This window comes from Paramormyrops kingsleyae, chromosome 23 (genome assembly GCF_048594095.1).
Source record: "Paramormyrops kingsleyae isolate MSU_618 chromosome 23, PKINGS_0.4, whole genome shotgun sequence".
Classification (NCBI taxonomy): Eukaryota; Metazoa; Chordata; class Actinopteri; order Osteoglossiformes; family Mormyridae; genus Paramormyrops; species Paramormyrops kingsleyae.
In genome coordinates this window covers 16,109,520-16,118,252 of record NC_132819.1, presented here as the reverse complement: position 1 = coordinate 16,118,252, position 8,733 = coordinate 16,109,520, and the positions used below count along the sequence as shown (strand labels likewise).

The 8,733-nt window shown below is 42.3% G+C and overlaps 2 non-coding genes across 2 annotated transcripts; one reads left to right on the top strand and one right to left on the bottom strand.

Annotated features, from left to right (window-relative positions):
• Positions 1–984: 984 nt before the first annotated feature.
• trnal-uaa (transfer RNA leucine (anticodon UAA)) lies at positions 985–1,067 on the bottom strand. The gene has a single exon. It is a non-coding gene; the product is annotated as a tRNA-Leu (tRNA).
• A 3,506-nt stretch (positions 1,068–4,573) lies between these two features.
• Positions 4,574–4,645, top strand: trnap-cgg (transfer RNA proline (anticodon CGG)). Its single transcript has one exon. It is a non-coding gene; the product is annotated as a tRNA-Pro (tRNA).
• The last annotated feature ends 4,088 nt before the right edge of the window (positions 4,646–8,733 follow it).

Here is an 8,733-nt window from a genome sequence, read left to right as displayed (position 1 = left end):
ATTTGCCATGGTGTTGACCATAAAAATGGTGCATGTCAAGCTCTGGGATATATTAGACGGTAAGCCAACATTTGGTACTCATTTGACATGTTTTAATGTAGAAGAAATGGGAAATGGGCAGGGATAAAGATTTGAGTGACTTTCATCAGGGCTAAATCATTATGGCAAGGCGACTGGGTCAGAGCGTCTCTGAAACGGTAAGGCTTGTGTGGTGCTCATGGTCAGCCGTGGTGAGAACCTCCTGAGAGGGGTCTGATGATGGAAAACCATGAGCTGCCAAAAGGGAGCAAAGACTCATCTATGTGAGATATGAATCCCATGTGGTACAAACCAACGGAAGGGCTACAGTGGCACAAATGACAGATAATTTTGATGACGATCACAGGAGTAATGAGTCAGGTGCACAGAGTCCTGCTGTGTATGGGGCTATGGAACCTCGGAGCAGTCTTGTTGGCCCAGTGCATCCCATAGATATCCAATGCATACCTGCCCATCCACATAATGCAACTGAATACAGGATTCATCAAACCAGGCAACCTTCCATTACTTCAAGGTCCAGGTCCAACAATTGTTTGCCCATTGTAGGCACCTTCAATGGTGGGGAATGGTCTATGGCAGGGGTTTCCAACTCCGGTCCTGGAAAGCTACTATCCAGTAGATTTTCTGTCCCACTTGGCTTCTGATGAGCCACACCTGTTCCTGGTATTTACCTGAGAACAGGTGTGGCTCATCAGAAGCCGGGTATGATAGAAAACCTACTGGACGGTAGCTCTCCAGGACCGGAGTTGGAGACCCCTGGTCTATGGAATATGTAGCCGCATCTCCTTCATTACTAAACCATTTACTGCTTTTTGAAAATCTGCCCATGTTGTCTGAAGGGTTGACATTATCATGCTTGTTGAATTGAAATATGCTATAATTCCTATAGCAGATAATGAACTGTACATTTGCTTGAGAGAGAAAGATATTAAAGTAACACAAAAGTACCAGGAGTGGGGTTTGAACCCACGCAGACAAACGTCCATTGGATCTTAAGTCCAACGCCTTAACCACTCGGCCATCCTGGTGACACAGCATAGAGGTGTTACAAAAATATTGTTCATCGTTGAATTCCTTGTGCAGAAACCCTAAATATTTAGGGTCCGTTACTGAATATTTTGGAGGGGATAAAGCTGATTATTATTTGTAGTTACTATAACCTTTAGAGTCAACAGTGGTTTTAGGATTCCCAGAGACTTTCCTCATATCCTTGTCAGATTGGTTACTCAGGTAGGTTCTGCACCTAATGTTTTCCTACACCTGTGACCATTTTCTTTAGCCAATCATGGGACAGCTGAGGTTCAGAACAAGTCAATCTGCTAAAATAAAACACTGTATTCCTTCCACATTCTTGACCTTTGAAACAGTCAATATTTCTTCAATGCCCTGACCTTCAAGTTAAATATGACAGTTGGAATCGGTACGAAATCCATGTTGGACAGTTATAGCAACATGCAAAGGTCTAGCAAGTTTGAAATGGCTGCGGTACTTTTGGAAAGCACTGGAGAACAGCGGCCCAAGGAAGTTATTGCAGCAGAAACCAGTCTGGTCAAGATATCTGTCAGCCACCTTTCATAGATTGCACATACACTACCAGTCAAAAGTTTCTGCACACCACAGAACTTTACCATTTATTTCATAAACTGCAGTATTTTTATTCTTGTTAAGCACTGGAAAGTTGAGTGAACAACTATAAATGAATATGTACGACAAATAAAAAAGTTTCCTTTATAATGTGGAAAGAGTATGTAAGAGTGCATGTCTGACTTCCTGTGTAGAGATGACATAGTCAAATTCTAGGCTGTCCTTTAACTTTAAATGCATTAGTTAACTGTTTCATCCCATGAAACAGAGCAGTATTTAATCACTTGTACAAAGAATGCCTTGAATTTTCTCTGCCATTATAACTGTAGAGGAGGTTACTTTGATGAACCAAAGATATAATTTTTAGTAAATGTTAAGCTAATAACATGCAAATATCGAAAATGTCAGTGTGTGCAAAAAAACTATGACTGGTACACTACATTGATATTTGGGCTGAGAATTTCCATAATAATGGCTGACCACAGAATCACCAACTGGGATAACGGCACTATAACATTTCATAATGGAAGAAACAGAATTTCAACAAAAGTTTCAGCTGTAATATTTTCTCCATTTTATGGATGTCACCACCCAAGGACCATAAACACCTTTTTCTAGATGCTCTAGACCCTTAAACCCAACAGCTCAAGATGTTCTTGATGGCCCTGCTCACGGATCCTTCACTCGCATGTTGCGTTGGAGAAAAGCATCTAATAGATAAATGCAGAAGCAGGGGCTGCCTATTTGGTTCCCTGGTCACTGAGGCACATTCCTACTGAAGCTTTAAATGCTGTTTTATGGGCCTGCATTTACTGCCTTATTTAAGTCCAGATTCCTGTGAAGTGGCTAGGCTTAGGGTTAATGGGATCGTTTATTGATGCCGGAAAAAGCTTGCCAGTTATAAAGTAGGATTCCTCATCACAACACAGGAACCATTTTTTGAAAAGCTGGTAAAATATTTATTTGGAGTGCTTTCCATGTTAAACAGGGGTCCTTTAACTTGAGTAATGTCTTCTCCAGGTCCCTGTTTCTTCACATTTATGTTTGTTTTGCCCGCTTTGACGCCACAGTAAATCCAAAGTTGCAAAAATAAGTGCGGAAGGCTAAAACTAGAGCTCACAAACACTACAGACGTAAACATGCTGACACCCACATACGGCGCACAGACATGAATGTTCTTCCATTCACACACAACTGATAGCCCCTCTCATACAGCACAGACACAAGTATATACGCACCTGCACACAGATACCATACATCCCACACCCATAACTCTAACATTCCTCATCAAACCCTTTACTCTTAATCCATCCACCTTCCAGTCTCTTATCCAGCTTCCGTTTTCCATTCAAAATCAAAACTATCAGCATGATCTTTCAAGGTCAAGCATAATGGAATGTGGAAACGACAAGGAAACAGAGAGAAACATCTGGAGATGTTGTTTCAGTGACTGATGACTTTATGAATACAAACAAGCATTGAGCAGAAAGACAGACATAAAATTGAAAATTAAATTTAAATTCATCTTGATGATTTTGACTCTTATTTTCTCGTAACTGAGAATGTTTATAATGGGAAAAAACATGCAATTGTTATTACAGGTGATGTGTAAAACACTCAGCTAAGTTTCATAAAACGTCAGCCTACTCGTGTCCACAGGTCTTCCTGTCTTGATCTGAATTGTCACTTCTATGGTGGTGAATGGCAAGTTTGAGAGAAAACACTCCTCTCTTTCAAATGTACACTAAACTGTGTATTTGTGTGTGTGCAGGTTTCAGACATATATCAGCCTCATCATTTTGAAATATCCTCTGTGATTCCTGTTTTTCCGTAGTATTTCTGTCTACCATTACATTATGGCTGTCTCATAAAGCAGTTTAACGGCCAAAATAAACATCGAAGATTGAATCCGTGGTCCAGAGGGACAATTCAAAGCAGCCATTTCCTCTAGGAGCAGAGACTCGCACTGTTAAACTTAACTGTGAACTTACACAGAGCTCCCAATCATGAAAGTAGCATTGCAATTAACACATTTTATTATTGTTCGGATCTGAGGAGTACAAAAAAATAACTAGCACAAAGCACAAAATTAAACCTCTTAAAAGGAATTACTTTATTTTTCTGCAAAAGGAAAGATCTGTCAGCTGGAGAGATTAGCAATGTGAGAAAATTTCTGGCACAGAGACGGCCATTAAATTGCTGTTATTTGATCTCGACTGAATGGGAGGCTGAGGAAAAAAGACAGGAAAACAGCGTCTGGGGGCGAACGGCAAACATCCCGGCGTGGGCAGGTAGGGGCTGGCCCAGCAGGGGCACAGCAAGGTGAACCGTCACTTAAAAGTCCAAAAAAGGACAACAACTGAGATTTATTTCACTAAGCGTTTTATACTAGTGAAAGAAAGGATTATTCTCCTTCATCACAAGACCCTGCTGGATCAGGGACGTGTCAACATAACACGTAAGGTAGATTTTTAGCGAATAAATAACGATGTCTGAAGTCGTGTGAGTTCGGACGGGAACAGTCATGATCTACAGCCTGAAAGACGGGGCCCGGCTTTGGATCTCCACCACCATGACAGCACCACGGACTCCGGCAGACTGATCGCCGCTGGCCGTGACGCGAGAGCCACCACTGAGCTACAGTCAAACACATTCTGCTACCAGCCCATGTTAACATGGCATCCAGGGCACAGAGTGCGTTCCTCATGCCTTTCAAAAGAACACGTCTTAAGAGAGCACTTCACATACAGCCTCAGATGGCATATTGGGCAACGCCCTCTTCTTTCACAGATCTGAAAGGAACCTCTCTGCCATCCATCCCCCTGCTGTTTACTCACGTTTTTTTTCTCACCCCTGCATATAACACCACATCACAAGGCCGCCGCTTCCTTGGCTTACAGATCAGATAGGATCCTTCATCTCCCCGGAGACTTGAACACAAACTCTGTGTGGCTCGTTGGTCTAGGGGTATGATTCTCGCTTCGGGTGCGAGAGGTCCCGGGTTCAAATCCCGGACGAGCCCTAGTATTTACACAGCTTACAATAAAGTATGTCTTCTGTTCTAACCAGCAAAGGCTACAAGTCATGTCTGGTGGTGTCTTCTGCAAACGCTCCAGTAAAATATCCTTCCATGCGTACCAGAGGTGTCAAACTCCAGTCAGAGCCCTGCCCAGTTTTTGGTTTGCCCTCAGTTTAACACACCTGATTCAACTCCTTGTGCTAATTACCACACAGCTGGATCATTTCTGGTAGAATAGGAAAGAACTAAGCTACACAAGGCTCCGCCCCCCCAGAGCTGGAGTTTGACACCCCTGATGTATACAATAGAGGGTCATGCAAACAGAATAGGGCAGAACATTCTGGACACTCAATGGTGTATTCCAGACAGCAGTCCACCTCACAGAATATTATTGGACTGCAAGTACTATAGAACCAGAGTACCTGTACCTGGAAAAAAACCCGAACATGTGTGGAGGATATACAAACTCCACAGAAAGTATTTCAACCACCAGCGCTGGAGGCGTGAATCACCAGTGCAAACCACCTTCAGTCCAATAATTAAAGGTTTATGGCCTGTTAATGGCTATGGTTGAACAGTATTAATTTGGCTTTTTATCTCATTAAAAACCTACGATGGAAAAAGTGCCCTGGTATTTGTGGTTTGTGTGCATCATACACTATTATATAAACCAGATGTTCAAGACTGGTTGTATTCAAATGAAGATTGTATATGGGAATATGGGAATTATGCAATTAAGGACACTAAACATAAGTGTTTTTTTAAGCTGAATTGAATTTAGTTTTTCTGTCCATTTGCATTCCAGCGATCAAACAGCTGGTATTTGTTTCCCAGTGATTTACAGTTTTAGCAGGCTTTTCGTCTACAACCACCTGCCGCCAACTGTAAGGTCAATGACTCTCACTAGTGGCAAGCAGCAGCTTACAGACAGCTGACAAGTCCTGGATGCAGCCTGTGGCACTCAGCCCACATACCCTGGCTGATTAGACCCTCCCTCCTTCAGTGCAAAGTGAGTCACCAGGGGGCTCCTGTTTACAACCAGAGGACAATTTGGATCAGAAACATGATCTCTGACCTGTAGAGCAAAAACAAGTCCTTGAAGCGAGTTTTAAAAAAAGAGAAAAACAGATGTTGAAACATTATGGAATCAGCTCATCCATCTCCACGTAATGCAATATATTATAAGTGCATCGTGTAAAATCAGAACATCGCACCACGCTGTTAATGAGCGGCATAATTTATTGCTTAAAAAGCATGGCTTAGTCTGCAGAGCTAAGAATTCACAATCTAATTATAGAAAACATTCATTATTCATTTTCTTGTTACTTAGTTGAGTAGTGAGGAGACTTTTGTATTTGTGTATGGCAGGACACCACAGGATTGTTTATGCACCTCTAGGGGATAATCCTGTTTATCTATGGTGAAATTGCTTGCATATCTGCTTTGTAATCTTGCCTAAGTAAAGTCTTGTACAGTAATTTCTAAATCTAAGGGCAGTTGCGTAAATTATGTTCCCCGAACAGTATGTAAATGGGGATGAGGTCTGGTAGGGTTTCTCAGGCAGGCCTCTGTTCCGCGCTGGCAGTCCCACTGTGGCCGTTTATTCTAACCCGCTATCATTTTCCCATTCTTGCCTCTATTTTAGACATTCCTCCTCCTCATGCTTCCACTAATGTTTGTATATGTGTTTGGCTTGTCAGACAACCAAACCTTCTCTGCTTTACAAATATAACCCTTCAACATCTGCAGGAAATCGCTCTTTTTTTGGGTAGTTCCGTCTTTTTTTGGTCGTTGGATACACTTCACACATAAAGCAACTCCTCGTAACTATTACAGCTTCTGCTGGATTGCATGAAGTATTCAGACTAATTAATGTTAAATTAAGTTAAATCAATGCATTGGACAGATAATTTAATCTGGTTACATGCACCTCAGGGCAGCCGTAGATTAAGCGAATGTCGGCTTTAGAAAACTGGAAGGAAGCTCCTTTTGAGAAATATACGTCACCAATCATGAAAGTAATGCATCCATCTTGCTACGTCCCAACTGCTTATCCTAGACAGGGGACCTGGAGTTTATCCCAGGAACTATAGGGCACAAGGCTGGAGTGCATTCTGGGTGGGACACAAAAATGGGTAATTTCAATATGCCAATAAGGATACTGATATATACTGGGCCTGCAGGAGAATATCCACTCACACATGAGACGCACAGAGACTGTGTAACACAGGCTTCCACAGAAAAGCATTTTCTATTCACGTCCCATGGCAACCAACGTCGCGGCATGTTCATAAATAAGTCAAGCTAACGTTTGTTTTCGCTGAAGCGCAGCGCTTGATTACTCTAGATTAAGGCGGAATGGGCGTGCTGTCATTCTGAATTAGCGATGCAGCGTGTTTGTAACAGTGAACATCACCACGATCGAGGCTGACGGATCGGACAAGCCTTGCACTGCCACAGCTGGCTGGAGAAACAGCTGCACCGCCTCGCTTGAAAAACGAGCCGGGGCATCAAAAAAGAAAACAGTCTTTAAGGGAAGCTGCATTGGATGTGATTGGAACTGTGTGAGCCACTAGTATGCACACAGTACACAGTGTTACGGCAAGCTTGGACTGACAAAGTTTTTTTTAGTTATTTGGTAGTGGGTACACTGTGGCCTCATGCTTCCTTGGCTAGGCGTTCAAATCTTAGCTGTGCAGAGTTTACGTTTGATCTTATCCTGAATGCAGTCACATATACATATGCTGAAGGCAGAAAAATGACTGACATCGAATGTTACATGCTCATCTTAAACAACAAATAATGAGAAATTGACTGTATCTGGTGCATCGTTGTCTCCAGTACATTAGAAATACTAAATCGCAAACACCCACTCTGCTTGCTCGCTTCCACAGATGACTCACAAACTCATTCTGTGATGGGTCTGTTCTCCTAACCATAATGGGACCTAAACAGGATGACGAAGGCAGTCACCCATCACAGCTGGTGCGTAGGGTCTTGTTTACAAATAACAAACAAACACAGCTCACCTGTGACCCCCACCCTCCCCCCAGGAATCCAACCTTACCCAGAAGCCCTCACTCCTAAGCACTGAGGACTCAGAGTCACGTTTTCGGCTGGGAGTTATATTAACTGGGGAGTGACACTTGTCTCCCTGTGCGTCACACAGCACGTTAATATTATCAAGTTAATGCCTGACAGGGATGAGATATTCACAGGTGCCACGGCAGAGGTATAAGACTCTAGACTCAAGAGTTCTTTATCGTCAACATGTCATTGTACAAGTTCACAGTGCTTTAAAATACTATTTCCCTTGGGCCCCTCTATGGTTCTAGATATAAACACAAATACAAAAAACGCAAATACAGAAGCGGTTTCTGCTATCCGACTATTTGATCTGTATCACAGACACGAGCCTCTAAGTGGACTAGTTAGCTGAGGCTAATTGCTCATAGGTTAAAATGGAGATTCATTCTAAAGACAGAAACTTAGTTGTTACCTGCTGCCTATAAAATTCTTAGTGTCCTTAATAGTTCACAATTGATGTAAACACATTAGCATGTGTATGAAATCCAAAACACCAGAATTAAATTTTTTACTGCTGGGACAGGATTTGCCTCATTTGACGGAGATGTGAAATATCTTCGAAAGTAACTCGTTAAAAACCTCAGCAGGCCACCCGTGGGGTTTGGAATTTAACAGGCAATCTGCAGTGTCACTTGTACCTGGAAAAATTTGACGTTTTACACGACACATCAATATCTACCAGTTTGCACTTCATGGGAAAAGAGTGCATCGCCAGCGACGAGCCAACTTGGAAGGGAACGGTAACATTAAAAAATTCACTCAGAGATAAGAAAGAATACCTCACATACCAGCCTATTCATGCATGAAATGGCGTTTTGTTCCTTCAGTGATTTGAAGACAAATTCCATATATGGCCAATGAAAACACCGGCGGTAATCACAGGAAAGGGGTCATTTGCAGCAATCATCCCTTAAAGGGATGGATAGGAAGCAAGGTCTCACAGCGCTCTCTGCCCTAAACTGTGGCCATATTAATGAAATGCTAATCGTTTTAATGGGCAGCTA